At 40.9% G+C, this 18,501-nt stretch overlaps 1 protein-coding gene, 1 non-coding gene and 1 pseudogene across 5 annotated transcripts in view; 2 read left to right on the forward strand and 1 right to left on the reverse strand.

Annotated features, from left to right (window-relative positions):
* The window catches only part of IGF2BP3 (insulin like growth factor 2 mRNA binding protein 3), a 111,350-nt gene that overhangs the window by 60,612 nt on the left and 32,237 nt on the right, over positions 1–18,501 (reverse strand). The gene's annotated exons all lie outside the window — the stretch shown is intronic.
* LOC118611109 lies at positions 246–364 on the forward strand (annotated as a pseudogene).
* Positions 15,055–15,161, forward strand: LOC118610853. Its single transcript, XR_004954116.1, has one exon. It is a non-coding gene; the product is annotated as a U6 spliceosomal RNA (small nuclear RNA).

Below are 18,501 nucleotides of genomic sequence, written 5' to 3' on the forward strand. Positions count from 1 at the left end.
CTGAAGGAGATCCAGGAACAGACAGAGGATATTAGGTAAGAACTAAGGAAATCTGAATAAAGTATGGACTTTAGTTTAATGTTGGCTCATTAACTGTGATAAATGTACCATACTAATTAATGTAAGCTATTAGTAACAGGGGAGACTGGCTATGGGGTATGTGGGGACTCTGTACTACCTCTGCAATTTCTATAAATCTACAACTATCTTAAAAATAAAATCAAAAAAAAAAAAAAGAGGAAGAAGTCTACGGCCATGCCACCTTGAACAAGCCCGATCTCATCTGATCTCAGAAGCAAAGCAAGGTCGGACCTGGTTAGTACTTGGATGGGAGACCACCGAGGAAAACCTCATGCTGTAGGTGTAAAAAAATAAAGGAATAAGGAATAAAGCATTAATACACACTGGCAACATAGAATAACCTTGAAGACACTATACTAAGTGAAAGAAGCCAGTCGCAAAAGGTCACATATTGTATGACTCCATTTATATGAAATGTCCAGAAGAGGTAAATTCATACATGGAAAGCTCACTGGTTGCCAGGTGAGAGGGGAAGATGGAAAATGAATGTCAGCGGGTGCAGGGTTGATTTTTTGGAGTGATAGAAATGTCCTAAAAGCACACGGCGGTGATGTGCCACAACTCAGGGAACACACTAAAAACCGGTGAACCATATACTTTAGCACTGCGCCTCTTATAGCCTGCTGGTGGGAACACAAAATGGTACAACTATGGTGCTCTAAAAGACAGTCTGGCAGTTTTAAAACAGTTCTTAAAATGTGAAACATACCTACCTTACGGGCCAGGTATTCCATCCCTAGAATTCCCCCAAGAAAAATCAAAGTGTTGCGAAGAAAAACTTTCTCCCCTACCAACTTAAGCTCAGCGACTGGATGCCTGTGAATTCAACTGACAAGAGTTTAAGAGGAGAAAATGCAAAATTGATTCATCTATGTATAAGGGAGCATACAAAAGAAGTGGCTCTCTAAATAGCTAACGATGGGGATTTATATATTTAATTTAAAGAAGGAGCAGGAGAAAGGAAAGCTTCATAATTAATCCACTCTACCCACAAGAAAAACTTCAGACGAGTTTCAATTGGGGACATTCTACAAAACACCTGTTAAATACTCCTCGAAACTGTCAATGTCACCAAAAAAAAAAACAAGAAGGCCTAAGAAACTATCATAAAAATGATATAAGGATTAAGAGAAAGAACAATTGAGACATAAAAGTTTGTGATATTTGTTTATAAAGGAGTGAGTGGGCTTCTCCATCTTTCTTCAAGTAAGTGCAACTCCCCAAAGAGGGTATTTATGGCGCCTCACTTTCAGAAGTCTCTGCCTTCAGCAGTCAGATAAGGGGAACTTTGAAGAGGCTTCTTTCTGCCTCTGTTGAATCTCAAATGTCTTTAGTTTAAAATAATCTTTATACCAATCTGCAAGTCCAAACAGGTCCCTACAAAAGCATACATCCATAGAGACCTGCACTTAAATGTTAATACCACCTCTTTTTGTGGTAGTCAAAAACTGGAAACAATCCAAATGTCCGTCCACAGGTGAACAGATAAACAAATTGTGGTATATCCACACAATGGAATACTACTCAGCTATAAAAGAAGCAAGCTATTGAATCGTACGACATGGATAGATCTTAAAGTAATTCGGCTGACTGAAAGAAGCCAGATCAAACAAAAGAGTACACATTATGTGACTCCTTCTAGAAAATGCAAACTAATTTGCAGTGAAAGACAACAGACCATTGCTTGAGGAGAAGGGTGGGAGGGACTACAAAGGGCATGAGGAAACTTCCGGACAGAAATAGTTACGCCCATTTTTTTTGTTGTGGTGTTGGTTTCACAAGTATACACTTATGTCAAAACTTATTAATTGTACACTGTAAAGATGTATTATTATGTTAGTCATACCTCAAAAATGCTATTAAAAAATAAGAGATCTAATATAGCTAAAGTTACTTTAAATCACTTTAAAATGAGAATTACTACCAATGTTTGACTTGAGAAAAGGCGATAAGGTTTAAGAGGAAAAATCAAAAACAGCACATTAAATAGTCTACAATAGGATCAGTGCTTTTTCGTTTTTTAATTATAAGGACTATACAGATAAAAAAAAAAGAATGAAACTAGATGATAAATCTTTAATCTCAAAACATTATAACTACTGTTTGCCCAATAAGAAGAGTGTTATCAGACATATACAGTTAGAGAAAAGGGGCCATGAACAGAACTAACATTCAAAAACAAAGGGCAACATGCATTTTGAAAGTTTCAATGCTGGTCAAAACACACCAATTGAAATGATAATGCTAGTTTTTGCAGGTAAAAATAGCTAAGATTTTAAATTATTTTAACATAAGCTATGCTAGAGAGAATATGGGTGAAAAATTAGTCTCACCTATTAATAGCGGAAGTATAAAGAACAAAATTTCTAAAAAACAATTAGAACTGAAAATGGCCTAAAATTCACACTCTGATCTAATTCAACTCATGTGTATTCCTACATAGGAATAGGAAAAGTACTATACAAAACTTTTTGTACTTTTCAAATTTTATCCAATGAATCTATGTACTTATAAGGGTGGGAGAGGCATTTAAGTCATTCTTTTTAACTTCAGTTTCAAGGTGAAAAAAAGGCAGTTCAAACCAAAATATCACCAGAATAAGAGTTGATCTGTGCCTTGGAGGACCAAGACATGAAGAATACAGATGGAGTAACTGAGCCGGAGGCGAGCTAAGAGTACCATCGCATTGGGGTAAACCACTGCACCCCTATCAGAGACAGCTCGTTGGAAGATTCAGGCAGCAGGCAATCCCCTTCCAGGACATCCCATTCTTGCAAATTAACGAAATCCCTCAAATGCCGGCTAGAGCTAAATGCAAAAGCTGTAAGCACACAGCCAACTTTACCCCTTTCCCTCCCGCCCCATGGGCTGTGGATGCAGTGCATGGTTGCCAAAGCCACAATTACACAGAGCACGAGACTCTCATTTTTGGAAAGAGGCCTAAAAACCTCAGCTGTTTCTGTCACCATGGGTTTATCTTTGCTTTTGCTTAATCTCAATTTTGTGGCTATTGACAGAGGAGAGATGTCACCCACATATGGAGGGTGAGCTTCCCCATAACATTTTTACTTTAGGTGGGAAGGGGCGAGAACAGCTATGAAGGACTTCTAAAGGCACATTCTGACCTATCATTACTGGAAGCCCATTCTGATCCACTGTTAACTTCTTCAGAACTGAGCCCCAAACAAAACAAGAGACTGGTAATTGTGTTACAACCACCAAGGTACTACAGACTCAAGGCAGAACACTGGAGAAATGTTTCATCCAAAAGATTACAAACAAAAGATCTTTCCTGTGAGTGAAAATAACGAACAGCAAACACTGACAGCTGTCTGTAGACAAGCCCAGTACCCACTGTGGTTGTAACATACAGAAGGTAGGACAAGAAAATCAAGATGAGTAGGAACTTGAGACGAGAAGGAATGGATGCTCCTGGTCTTGAAGGTGAATGTTCATTAACCATCGCTTCTGGCCTCTCCTCTCCAGTGCCTTTAGTTCAAGAAACAAGTACATTGCTAAGCATCTGAAAACAAGCTAAAACTTGAATAACCCAGTAAATCTCACTGAAGCCACCCTAGAACATTCATGACATAAAATACAAGAGTACATTTAGATTAAAATGCGCAACACAGGTGTCATCTGCTACGCATCCTAACCAGCTTGGCTAGCCCTTCGAAAATACAAAGACAAGGTATTCTGAGTTCAGAAATGATCTGGGAAGGAAAAAAGAATAAGATTGCGCTTCTCTACATTCGCAGTTGCTGCTTGGTTGTAAACAGATGGCCAATACTGTCCACAGCAGCCTCTTCCTCACTGACCTGTGAAGAATTCCCAATGCCTAAGCCTCAAATGAGAATGGCAACACTTTCAGTGAACTTGTCGGAATCCCAGAGCACGAAGGCTCAGCTATGAAAACGCTGATTCAGTAAGTGGTGCTACTACAACTGGAAAACCATTTCTAATTTAAAAAATTAAAATGAACAACACTCGATGGTCAATTTTTTAGGAGTTCATAATGAGAATAACCCAATACCTCAGTTCCTCAGTGGGCACTCAGCAAGTCTTGTCGCCTTGCTTAGAGTTAACCTGCCTCCACTTCCATGATCAAAGAGAACTTGCTATCACCCATTCTCTCTCTCTCTTTTTTTTTGGTCTTCTGCCCACAGGAGTGGCCTTCCAGAAGAGCCCCTTGCCCCACTGAAAGTCTGTGCCCATCACCTCAACACTCATCACCCTGACCAGTCCAGCCCTTCATGTTATCACCAGGCAATAGACTTTAAGTCAGACACCACACATACCTTTAAACATGTAAATCAATAATGCTTTAATATTCTTCATACCTAAAACCTAGTTCAACTGAAATAAATGAAAGTCTCATGTCCATAATCTTTCCTTCAATGAACAAATGTCAGCAACTGTCAAAGAGAGGTAAGGTCCTACATTGTGATAGCATACAGAATACTATAGTCCAGTGGCCCCCAACTTTTATGGCACCAGGGACCAGTGCTCCTATGAGAATCTGATGCCTGATGATCTGAGGTGGAGCTGAGGCGGCGATGCCACCAGCGCTGGGGAGCAGCTGCAAATACGGATGAAGCTTTGCTCACTCAACTCCTGCTGTGCAGCCCAGTTCCAAACAGGCCACAGAGCAGTACCAATCTGTGGCTGGGGGGGGGGGGGGGGTTGGGGACCCTGGTTCTAACCTACGAAGACAAACAATGCTCTTGTACATTCCAGCTGAAACCACTGGCTAAGAATACCTGGAGCACTGCTTACGATTCTGAGGCTTAATCCAAGCTCAGTGGGAAGAGCTCTCTCTGAGAGAGTCCCTCCTGCTGTGGAAGGAAAGAGACACAGGAGCCCAACTGCCATGGATTTCCCATCACTGATCTTTGATCAACAGACTGGATCCTTCAGAGTCCATAGTAATTGCAAGGGATACACAAATCCATACATGCTTTCATGAGTTTTTGGTAAAATAAACAAACAATGAATCTTACTCATGTGTATACCATAATTTTTTAGATGTATACATGGGTTGTTTGATTTTTAAAACTAATTATAATTGAGAGTCTCATTTTCTAAAAGTAGGAAACCATCGATCACACACCAAGGTCTTTTAGCTACAGAAAAACCTGCATAACTAAAAAATAACTACCTCCCAAAAGAATAAAGCAACTTACAAAAGAAAATCAACACAAGATTTTTTGATTGTCCGTTGGAAAAAAATAAAGCCAAGAGAAATTAAGGGTTAAAATAATTAGCATGAAATCAGCAGTGAAGTTAAAACCCTAAAATATATTGTAAGGTAGAGATGACCCTTAAACTCAGTAAGGAACACCAACCGGAACCCACTCAGTAGAAAGTAACTAAAGTTCTATTACATACTGCAAAGCCCTGTCTCTAGTAGCACAGGGAAGCATATGAGCAAAGGTCCTCTTATTAAACAAACAAACAGTAAGTCAGGATAAAATTCCTAGCATACAGAAACAAAACTGTGTCTGATGAAAGACTTGCCCATGTTTAGCTTAGCAAGAAGCTTACATGATTAGGTCATGTCTTTTATGGGAAAGAAATGCTGAAGATTACTTGAAATTGGAAGTGTTTGTTCAGCTGGGCAACTTGAAGTAGTATTTACAGTACTGGAATATCGGAAGTGCACAGAACATGCTCAGAGTTGATGGACATCAGGTTTCCTGAGAAAGGAGAACATGGAGCTAATGACGGGTGTAAACTCAGGAGGGCTTAGCATTAATCCATCCTAATGAGGCCGGCATCTTGGGGCACAGCCTACTCAACAACAGAGCCATCAGGAGCATTGCTCAATGATGCTTCTGAGCTCTTCGTGACTTGTTTCTTCAACAGTAAGTTTTGAGGTTTTTCTTTAAAAAAGAGAAAAAAATAAACTGAGTTCCCCCAAAACAGAAAGTTGAACTCTAAGCTAAAATATTATTTAAAAATCTAACTAAAAACACCTGAACTACTTAAACATTAAAACAAGGAGCCAAAGCAAGATAAAATATCTGAAAGATATTTATCTTTCTAAAACACGTGCTCCCTGCTAGTGAAGGACCCAATATAGCTATACCAAGATTTGTTTCTACAAAAAAAAAAAAAAAAAAAAAAATTTCTGTGACTAATTTCTACTTCACTAAAACTCAATGACCTAAGACAAGAAATTTACATTTCATTTTTTTATATCTACCATTGCCACCTCCTCGTCCCGCCCTGCTTTCAAAAAAAAAAAAAAAAATCCAGTTAACTATTTAAAGAAAAAGTCTATTATAGAGTTGAAAAGGTTCCAACCAAGAGATGTTCCGTGTGTATTGACCAGCTAGTCCACACCAGACACTGTCTGGGGTCTTTGACAACAACATGGGAGATGATACAGTCACGGCCCCCAAAGTTTAGAGTCCGGGGGGAACAGACATAAGACAGAAGGCAATTAAAATATAAAATGCTAAGCAGTTGTAGAGTGCTAGGTACGGGAGAAATACAGAAGAGACACCTAATCCCGGTACAGCAGAAAAATATAAGAAAGTCTTTGTGGAAGAAATGACATCTAAATTGAGAGCTAACTAATTAATAGGAATTAAGAAAAACAGAAAAGAGCAAATGGATTCTTGGCAGAGAAATATGTATGGCAAAAGCCCCAAAATTACAAGAATGACGGGGTTAAGGAAGTAAAGCGCATAACAGAGGATGAGAATTTCAGCTAACGAACGAATCCCAGGAAGTTTATTAATTCATAAATACACTATGGGGCGAGGCCCTTGTGCCACATGCCGGTTCTTACAATGACCTAGAAAGGACCCTATTGTTAACCTTTTCACGGATGGGAAAGAGGCTCTGTATGTTTGAGTCACCTTTGCTAAGCTTTAAGTCTGATGTTGGACTGCCGCTATCTTTTCTCTCACGTCTCACAAGGCACCGGTTATTAACTGGCTTTAAACAACACACACCTCCTTTGTCCTTGTTATCTGATAGGGATGCCACATCCCCTACGCAAAATGACAAGCTGTATCCTGCAGAGACCTCTCCAGGTTCGTAAGAACTTAATCTTCATGTGTTCCTCTGTGATGACAGCGTCTACTCTTTGGGACTGTGGTTCTACCATTTATTTGACATTTGAATGCCGGCCACACTGTGGTTCTAACTATAGTAGTCTGAGTAATAGTCCCAAATGCTAGGTCTTCCTCCTAATCCCTGAAATCTGTGGATGGGACCTCATAAGGCAAAAGAGACTTTGCAGATGTGATTAAGGATCTTGAGATGGAGAGATTATCCTCAATTACCCAAATGGACCTGACGTATGACAGGGTCCTTATATAAAGGGGCACCAGAGGAGTCAAAGTCAGAGAGAGGCCATGTGACAACAGAAGCAGAGACTGGAGTGATGCACTCTGAGGATGGAGAAAGAGGCCACAAGCCAAGGCAGGCAGGCAGCCTCTAGACACTGGGAAAGGCAAGGAAACGGTTCCAGAAGGAGCCAGCCCTGCCAACGTCTTGACCTTAGCCCAGTGAGACGGAGTTCAGACTCTTCACTTCCAGAGGTATAAGAGAATAAACTTCTGTTGTTTCATGCCACCAAATCTGTGGTAATTTCTTACATCATCAATAAGAAATTAATATATCTATGTTTATATTAGCATGTAAAACAAATTTCTGTGCCATCGGTCACCCCTGAAGTGCCTTAAAATAGTGCAGAAAAACAACGTTAGGGGATATACATAAAACAAGAACCGAATGTTGACGTTCTTCAAAGCTGGGAACATGGGGGTTCCTTATACTGTTTTCTCTATGTGTATATGTTTGAAAACTTCCAAAATACGGAACTTAAAAGGTCACTTTTAAAAAGTGCCATACTTCTACACCTTCCCTAAAGTCTTTGTGACCTCAGGTTGTTGTAATGAATACCATAGGATGAGTCCCTTAAAAAGAAATGTATCCCTCACAGTTGTAGAGACTAGAAGTCCAAGATTAGGGTGCTGGCAGGGTGGGGATCCGTGGGAGGGCCCTCTTCCGGGCTTCCGGTCGCCTCCTTGTTGTGCCCTACACGGCAGAGAGAAACCATCTTGGTTTCTCTATTCCTATTAATTCTCTTCCTAAGAGCACTAACCCCGTTCACAGAGCTCTACTCACATGACCTAATTACCTCGCAAAGACCCCCACCTCCAAATACCACCACATTGGGGATTAAGGTTTCAACATATGGATTCTGGGGAGACATAAACATTCAGGCCTTAACACCCCCGAAGGCCAGATGAGCCCATTTTTTCACTGACATTAAAACGAATTGTTATTTCATTTAACACCAAGTCAGGTTATTGGGTAGTGGTTATGCACACGTAGCGGTATAAAAAGTACATGTCCTTAAACACATTCTCAGCGCACATAAGAGGCACGTGGGAGCTGAGCAACTGAAGAAACACTCATATATATGTCCCATATCCCGTTTCCCCAGGACAGAGGATCACAGAATGCAATGGTGGACAAAAACTCCCCACTGAAAATACTCCGTATTGCCTTTTTTTTTTTTTTTTTTTTTTGCTGACCACATATAGGTGAACCCGTCTAAGATGGACAAACAGGTCTAGCATAACTTGGCTCTGAGCTATACGTGAGCAGTCGGTTTTGGCCTCAGAGAGCCCAGTGCATTTTGTTCTGCTCCTTTGAGGAACACGTTTTGAGAGCCACAGTGCTATCAACACAGCTTCCTCACAGCATAGCACCGCCTCTGCCACGCCGATCATCACAGCTAAAGGGGCCCTTCTGACTGGGCTGATCCCACCTCGCAAAGCAAGGTAGGTAATAAAATCCTGTCCTTCGACCGACTTGTGTTTTTCATATACATCGAAAGCTTTAAGGAACCCCTGAAGGCCCAAAGCACTTCCTTTTCATTTCAGCACAACTCCCAAAGCTACCTCGTGACTCTGTGCCTGGGTCCATCCCAAAAGTGCTTACACAAACACACATCGAAGCCAACCATACGCCAAGTAAAGCCAACACTGGGTCAGCTGGAAAAGGGCAGGTGTTGAGATGCTATCAAAACTCTGACTATTAACCTGTGTTTGAAGGGAAGAGCCCTATGAAAGCCAGGTACTTGTTCAGCTGACCTAGAGGAACCCAAAGGAAAGGAAAAGGGGGAGCGGTCACATTTGAGTCACTGCGGCAAAACCATCTAACTTCTCCGGTAGCAGGACTAGCATCCTCCCCACAGATCCATAGCAGAAGCAGGTACAGGCCCCCTGCTAAGAATCACCATCAGGATCACCGACATGAAATGCTGGACACATGTCATGATCCAGGACCCTTCCGCTCTTGTTGTAGGAATTATCTTCAATCACTAGGAGTTGCGTAGTATGAAAAACGTCACTGGAAGTCTTCCGAAATTAAGGTTATAAAAGTCACTGCTTTCCTGTGGGTTTGCGTGGAGAAGGTGCATGGATTTTAAGCAGACAAAGCTAAAGAGGAATCAAAACCAATTTGAGTTATGCCTGTTAAACTACATTGCAAATTTCTATCATGAAATAAAAACGCATCTCTGATAGTGAAGGCACTTAGGTCCATTTCCATTATGAAATAATACTTTTAAAACAGTAAAATTTATGGATAACAAAGGAGGTGTTAGGAATAAAACATCTGAGCATTTAGCTAGAGAGTAGGATTGAAATCTTCTAAGAGGATCAATTTTCAGAAACATACATTCATTCTGGGTGACTTTGGGGACAGAAAGAGATAAAGAGACCACACAGTGGCAAGAAGTGGATAGTAAGCATTTAGAAATTTTTATAGCAGATTGACAGGAATTTTATGTCTGCTGACTCTAATAATAAAAATCAGGGGCTGTCTTTTTGACCGACTCTAAAATTTCAGGTTTCTAATAATTTTTATATTTTATACGAAGTCAGTGATTGGACATTTTCTAAAAACTGGACCTTCCACACAGCTGGAGAAGGAATGATCTAGAGCAGTAATTCTCAATGGAGAAAACTTCATTGCTTAGGGAGTGGTTTTAGAAATCTGTGGGTCTTTCAGTGTGGAAGAAAGGGGCTTCACTGACACCTGACAGGCAGAAACCAGAAAGGTCATACGTCCTGAAGTGTTCAGGGTGGTCTCACATAATGAGACGTCCCATGTCCTGCACGGTTCTTGAAAGCCTCTGACACTCACCCATACATAAAGCTCATTTTTCTGAGCCTATAACTTAACATAGTTTTAATTGTTCAGTTTGGAATATATACTCTATTATCTTCCAAAATGGCCATGACCATGTAAATCAAGATACTGTTGTATTTTGCTCTGCTTATCACCACTATAAAACAACAGGACTCCGAGTCACCCATATGGAATATCTGTAATATTAGCATCTATATTGGTTCACGAAAGGTCATTCTGCATATGGTACAAGCATTTGATTATTTCACCATGTCTTAAGTTCTGGTCTTGCCCAAGTATTTATGTGTTGAAATATTATTTTGTATAAACTTATTTCTCCTTTCTGGTATTACTAGAACATTATATGTATATGTATAAGTGGGTTACATTTTCTGTGAATTTCATTTCAGGATTATAATTGAAACATTAGAAAATATTTATTTAAAAGAGGGTGCAGGTCTGAGGGTTAAAAATGTAAGTCATTTTAAATAACTAAGAGCTCATTACAGGTTAAACATAGGAAGAAATTATATCTTAATAAGAACATGAATGAAATTGATGTTCAAAAACATAAATAGACTTGTGAGGGATGTTAGAGGTTATTCTTATTTTTACACATGAGGTAACAGAACTACATACAACAGTGGCTAAGAGGCTTTTAGGTCAGGTTACCTGGTTTAAATGCCACAGAGCCAATGCTAGCTGCAAGACCTCGGTACATTTCTCCATCCCTCAGTGACCTTCCACCTCTCTCCCCGAAGTGGGGAGAGCACTATTTCCTTCCTCTATCTAGGGTTGGCTGGAAGATTAAAACGATGATCCAACTGAAGAGTTTTGCATACTCATGGTCAGGGCTCCCCACACATATGCTCTTAAAGTTGCTCAAAAACTTAAAAGGCAGAATAGTAAAGAAAAGAGGGAAATGAGAACTAGGAATGTGACAGTAAGCACAAAAATAAGGGAAAACCAACGAGTCAAATATAGACCCTGCTTAAAAAACATCTGAATTAACGATTCATTGCCATCAACCTAAGCAAATTAAACAATTTCAATCTTTTTTTATATATGCTTGTACATGAAGGAGTGGTGCCACAAAACAGTCAACTGAGAATGAATCCAGCAAGACGAACACAGAGATCTCTATCTGGCTTACGCTCATGCTCTGAAAGGCACCACATTACATTCTCAGTTCAGCCAATGCTTACTGAACACTTCCTTTTGTCTACCACACAAGAACCAATTGATAACTGAGGAATCCTGAAAAGATGTCCATGCCTGTATACTACACATCTAGGAAAGACCACAGAAAATTATAGCCTTTCTCATCCCCACGTGGGAAGAAACTCTAAACAGTAACATTATGTTTTGGATAAGACAAAGTAGGCCATTCAGTGATGCAAAAACACAAAGAGGGAAAATGCCCTGAATACTGAGGCAGCCCTGCTTTCTGGTTGATGCTAAAATTAGAAATAGGATTAAGGGTGCCTTGCCATTCCCAATTGGTTTCCTATTCCAAACCCCTGCCTAGGGACGTCTCCCCCTTTCCCCATGTTAACCTTGACTATTTTGTTCAGAGGTAGGAAGCCCAAGAGGAAAAGAGCAACAAGTGAAGATTTTTATGCACTTAAGTGTGAAATGATCTCTGTAGCATTCCAAACACATCTCTAGTGCTGAATCACAGAGCATGCCTGAGAAGGGCGTGGAGGCTTTGTGCCCCTGTTCCCTTCCATTTGACTGTTCCCGAGTTGGATCCTTTATCACACAGTGGTAAAAGGAAGGAAAGCAAAGCCCGTCCCTGAGTTCCGTGAAGCTGTCTAGTGAACGGTGGTCGTCGGCCAGGTAGCAATGTGATAGACTTGGCATCTGAAAGGCAGTTTTGTGAAATGGAACTCTTAAGCTGTGGAGTCTGACACTAAGCCCAACAGTGAGTGTCGGAACTGAATTTGTATGACACCCAGTTGGTGTTGGCGAGTGGAAGTGGTATTGGAAAAGACACCGTGTATTTGGTGTCGGAAATATCGTAAGTAAAAATGACACAGATCCCCTCTCTCAATGTTCGGCAAACCTCCTGCTTCACACTGAGGGCACAGAAAACAGCAAAGGTTTTGAAGGCTCCTGTGAGTTTACAACATAAAGATCTACTGATCCCACGCAGAAAAAAAGATGTGGTTTTTAAATAGTTTTTTTAAAAGTTACTAGTTGTTTGGCCATGGAACATTAAAGTTTGGATAAATATTACCTTATTTCCCACCCCCAAGTAGCTAACTTTTTTCCTCTCAATCTTTCTTCATGGAATCATACTTATTCCTAATCAGCAATCTGAACGTTGAAGCAGGATAGGTATCATGTAAAACGCTTAGCCTGCAACACGAATGAGAGATTTATTTACCAATTATTCCTTCTTGGGTGTTCCAAAGACTGCAAGTAAATACTACTGAAACCAAAGACTCTTTTTACAACCATAAACAATCTGTCTGTGGTTGCTGGTAGTTTAACGCAATCCAAACAGAAAAGACCAATTGTTTTCGTTTGAAGAGTTACAAGACTCATTTGCAGATTATGAAATTAAAAAGGCAAGTTAACATCTTGGCACTAACACAGAATCTTGAAACGAGTGCCCGGACACTTCTAAAGATGGTTTTAAAGCCTGAGAACACAAAGCAGGAGCCCTCTGTGGTCACCCCACACAGGACAGCCATGCCTACATGTTATCTTCTCCACTGACACATGGTAAAGATGCTTGAAACGATTGACTTGTGACTGAATGCTCTGCAAGGTGATGGCCATGGGCACAGGAAAGAACATGAAAAGAAGTGGGGTGGTGGGAGACAGAAAGGACACCTAGTTTCCTGTGGCCAGAGGGCAAATGGGAGAAGGAAATTCAAGAATGACCTCAAGGCCAAGCCCACGTGACCTAAGCAATATCAAAATTCACGAAGGAAATAAAGCAACAATTTGAGAGGGAAAGAAATTCGGTTTTAGACACCGTAAGTGCAGTGGAGATGCAAGCGAACGTTTGCTTTCAAGCAGGAAGGAAAAAAACAAAATAATTTTAAAAGAGTAGAAACAAGTAGAATCTCTAAGAGAGAAAAAGCAGAGTAACAGAAATGTTCACATCAGGAATAACGCAGAAGAGCGGCCATGACAGAAACCCGCAGGGAACGGAACAGAGGGCAGAAACATTACCAAGAAAATGAACCACCAAGGAAGCACCAACGGATCTGGTCCCGAGAGACGCATGATCACACTCTGGGGTCTCTGAGTGCCGAGCTCCTTGCAGAAAGGGCTAATTCCAGCCTTGGATCAGAAAACAAGATAAATCCAGTACCTCTTGAACCAAAAATCAAGGAAGTTATCGACTACTGAGGTGGTATCAAAAGAACACCGCACTGTCTCGCAGAAGCTCCGCACGGCTCTGGGTTAGACTAATTTAATTGGTATGAACGAGTCCAGTAATTCTAAAACCCAAATATGTTTAACGAATGCCCTCATAATCGTACACGCAAAAACTCACTGGTTAAAAAAAAAAAATCACTGGCCATCCTTGTAGGATGCTAAGGCACCCATATTTATAAAGTAGGAAATAAATAGAAAGAACCAGGCATTTTTCCTGTCTCAAACTTTTCCTCAGAGTGATCAAATAACTGATGAGGACAAGTTCCTCTTCATGAATACATTCCAACTAACAATTGAAGACATCGTAGAATTAGAATAGTACCACCCTGCAAACACACAGTAATGAATTTAAGCAATGATCAATTTCCTATCACAGAGACAGAAAATATTACGGACCTCCTGATAGAAGAACACATAACCACCTATTACTCTGTCTTTCCAAATAAAAGTGAACTTGGGTATAATCCAAGTCCCACAAGGGTCTGAGGAACATGTTGAGGTATCACACGTGAATGTAGTTCAGCAAACTAAGAACCAACTTCAACAAATATGATGCAAAAAAAGAGAAAAAGCAGGGGTCGGGGGGAACCTATTGATTAAATGTCTCTAAAAAAAGATCTTGTTTGGATCCTGACCCAATCATTTTTTTTAAATTGAGATAATCAATGAAATATGAAAGATTAGATTTGATATTTGAGAGTTACTCTTAATTTATCATGTGAATGTTTAAAACAGACCATTATGGCTTGAAGTGTGTCCCCCAAAAAAGTCATGTGATGAAGTTTTAACTCCCAGTACCTTAGGCTGTGACCACACTTGGAGATAGGGTCTCTACAGAGATAATCAAGTTAAAGCAAAGCCATTCGGGTGGGCCCTACCCAATCCAATATAACTGGTGTCCGTATGAAAAGGAGACATTTAGAGAGACACACATACAGAATGCCACCTTAAGATTGGAGTTATATTGACACATGCCAAAGAACCATCAGAAGAGAGAGGCCTTGAGCAGATCCGACCCTCACAGACCCTCGGAAGGAACCAAATGTGCCAATACCTCGTTATCAGAATTCAAGCCTCCAGAACTGTGAGACTAAAAGTTTGTTGTTTAAGCCACCCGTTTTGTGCTGTTTTCTTACAGAGGCCTTAGCAACCTAACACAGAGATATTATCTCCTAGAAATACATACATAAATGAAGTGATATGTCTAGGATTTGCTTCAGAACAATCTGGAAAAGGGTGAAGAGGGTAGTTATACACAAAAGACTGCCTGACCATATCTTAATAGTGGTTGGCACTGCCATTTTATGGGTCTCTCTAGTTTTGTTTATGTTTGACATTTTCATAATAAAAGCGCACAGAGGCCTTTGAGGTGACCATCTCAGAAGAACCACGGAAGCGCCGGGCAAAAGGCCAGGCATCATGCTTGCTTTGGCAGCATGTATACTAAAATTGGAACGATAGAGAGAAGATTAGAATGGTTCCTGTGCAAGGATGACACACAAGTTCTTGAAGCGTTCCACATTTTTAATATAGTGGGCAATCTGGTGACGGAGATGAGGGAAGGGAGGTTGGGGGGCTGGGAGAATGGGGTGAAGGATTAAAGACATACAAATTAGTAGCTGATAGTTGGTCACGGGGATGGGGAGCACGACACAGAGAAGGCAGTTAGCATTAATATGAGGGCTAGGTGGAGGGCCAGGGGAGGGAGGGAGCAATTGGGGGGATCATTTTATGAACTATATAGATGTCTAAGCAATGTACTGTATACTTGAAACTAATTTAAATAAATTTAAAAAAAAAAAGTCCAGGCGTCATAATGCAAGTGCATGATGGCCACGTGGAGGTGGCAGCTTGGGAGCAGAAATAAATGCCTCGTCTTCCGCTCACAGCCAGGCGATCGGAAACTCTGGGATTCCCCTGAACACCTTTGCCAGGTCATTTCTGATACAGCAAAGTCTGACCCATGCCCCAGGGCAATGATGCACAAAGAACTCTATTCACCACAGTTGTCTAAAAGGAAGAGTTTACCAAGAACTTCCCCCAAAAAATCTGTCCAAGCCCATTCATCACTCGTAACCGCCTATTTCCTCCAGACCTGGGGAGGATCCAGTTTCTTTTGGGTTCACTGTCAAACATTCAGTTGAAAGCTGACAAGTGATTATATTACAAGAAGTAGAAACGTACCTTCTGGGGGAAGTTTTCTGTTTGAGTAATCTGATTAAGGGCAGAAACTCTACCACTTTCCAGCTGTGTGACCCTGGGCAAGTTACTTCACTTCTCTGTACCTCAGCTGCCTCATCTGTAAGGTGGGGATATGGGACTGTGATGGAGATAAAATGGGTTAATCCAGCACCCAGCACATATGTGCTCCCTAGGTGTCGGCTATGTAGGGGCCAGTGCTCAGAATCAGGCCATCGTGAAGGAAGATCAATCACCTCCAACTGCCTATCACGTTCCTTCAGAATTAGTTGGTGGAGACCAACTGTTCATACTCCAATTCGCTGATGTCACACTGATTTTTGAAGAGGCCGATAGAACCTCCCCAGGGGATTCCCTGGGGGCCAAAGAGGGAGCCGGCAGACAAGGTGTCTAGCTCTGCCTTTATCTATATTCACACACCAGGCTTCTGCTGTTCCATTTCCTTTAAAACGTTTGAAAAGCACCCTGCGTTTACAAATCTTAAGATGTCTGCTGCAGAAGGCAACCTTTACATGGGTTTTTCCTAAGAGTCAACATCGATGCCTCTTGGTGACTTCCCACTCGGTTCATGGTCTCTGTTGACACCAGTTTCTACAGACGTCTTTCTGAGACCAAGTACCTCGTACTATGAGCTTTACATTGTCAATCACACTTAAATGCTTTGGTCTCATGGTCTCACTCAGTGTCTAGCATTAATTCTCAAATTCATCATGGACCAAATAACATCTGACCAGAGTGCCAAACAGGAACCACCACACAGAAAGCGAATGCCAGCTCCTTCCCTTAAAGACGTCAACACCGACCAGGGATGTCACTTAACGGCCCTTCGCTCCACTGCCCTTGCCTAAATCTCTTCACTTGGAAGTCATTTCACCTTCCATCCTCCAAGACAGTCTTCCAATTCTAGGAACACATCCACCCAAGGGTGAGGTTACTATGAGGGTTCTCGCTGAGCCATTTTACATTAACTGTGCTATTGTTTCCCCCCTAGACTAGATCACATGGCATCGCTACTTTCTTGCTTCCTTCCTTCTTTCTTTCTAAATAAAAACGCCTTTGGTTTCCCTTCCGCCAGAGCCTAGCGTAATAATATTGCTGTATCTACTTCCTCGTAGAGCAGCCAGGTCTCCTGTCATCGATCTGTCTTACAATAGTCACAGTAGATTTGGAAAGAAAATAACAAGATTTCACTGAGATTTTACCAGCTTTAAGAAAATTTCTGACCTCTACAACTCACTCCCATTAAGCACTTTTAAGCATAATGTGGATCATATAATTTCTCCATTATAAGTTCTTGCCTCAGCTCACAAGAAAATGTCCATTTTCTGAGGTTTCCACCTTATTAGAGTGTATCTTTCGTTATGGTCTGAAATGTGGGCATCTTTCTAAAGCTTTGGCCTCTACCAATGTGGACGTGACTGACGTGACTATAACTGACAGGGAAGTTCTGCTGCTTCTCCCTACTACATCTTACCATTCGTGCGACACCACCAGACTACAAAGGAATGTACTTCTTTTAATCATGAAGGAAGCCAAGGGTTTTCTAATATTCCCTATACCCTAGAATTCGACTTTCTCCAAACTGGTTACTAGGAGCTGGGTTCAAAACTAAGAAGCCAAGCGCAAAATAAAGTGTTCTGTTAAGGCAATTCTTTGGCCCTACGAAAGAAGAGTCTTTTAAGATTTCCTGTAAGATTCACTTACTTCCAAAAATTGCTTCAAGTTCATACAGAAGCACCAAAAAGACCTTTAAAAGAAATTATTAAGGTAGTAACTCTTTCGTGGAGGGGGGGAAAAATATGCTGCAATTTCCAACCTGTAGCTTTAATCTTTCATTTTTAGTTTACTGGTTACTTGCTTTCCATGCCAAGAATCCGAATGTCAGAAGCCCGGATGCAATGAGGATGCTTTAGTTGCGAAGACTCCCCCCACCCTTTACTGTCCTTTGTTGAGCCCAGGAGACGGCTTCTGCTTCCCTTCCTGAATCACAGCAGACTACGTACTAGGCAGAAACGGATCTTACGCGGAAAGCTCTCCACAGCATCGTTTGTCCTATGGAATGGCTCATGTTCTGGACTTCGCTAGTTGCTCCCTGGCGGCATCATTTAAGTTGTGCCGCTAGCTTCTGTATTTCTCATAAACTCGACATTAGATCGAAAGTGAATCCAGTCAAACTTCTATTTTTCAGACAATATTTCACCTGTGTCTATTTCCTATTACATCAAACCAGAAGACACAAAATGTTTATCACTCTGCCCTCAGTGCTTCTAAGATTCATCAGTGGATCCAAAGTCTAATCCTTCCAATATAAAGCGAGTCCAGATCTGTGCAACATTATCACCGTCTAAGATAAGGCTTTGGCACTAGACAGCCAGCACACTGAGTACAAATAAAATGTTATGCAAAGTGATTCATCTCAAAAAGGAAGTAACAGATGGCATTCATTCAAGTCTTCAAGAAAAGGAAACATCACAATAGCTCATCCTGCTCCTGACAAGCTCTCAATAAATTTTGCTGTTGATCAATATTCCAAACAATCATTTAAAAAATTTTTAAGTGTTCAGAAGTCAAGAGTTTCAAAGTCTAGTTCCAAACTTCTTGTAATTTAGTATGTGTTTTTGCTTAATTATTTGAATCCTGGGTGCCCATATTTGCCACCTGAAAGTG

This window comes from Rousettus aegyptiacus, unplaced genomic scaffold (assembly GCF_014176215.1).
Source record: "Rousettus aegyptiacus isolate mRouAeg1 unplaced genomic scaffold, mRouAeg1.p scaffold_m13_p_13, whole genome shotgun sequence".
NCBI lineage: Eukaryota > Metazoa > Chordata > Mammalia > Chiroptera > Pteropodidae > Rousettus > Rousettus aegyptiacus.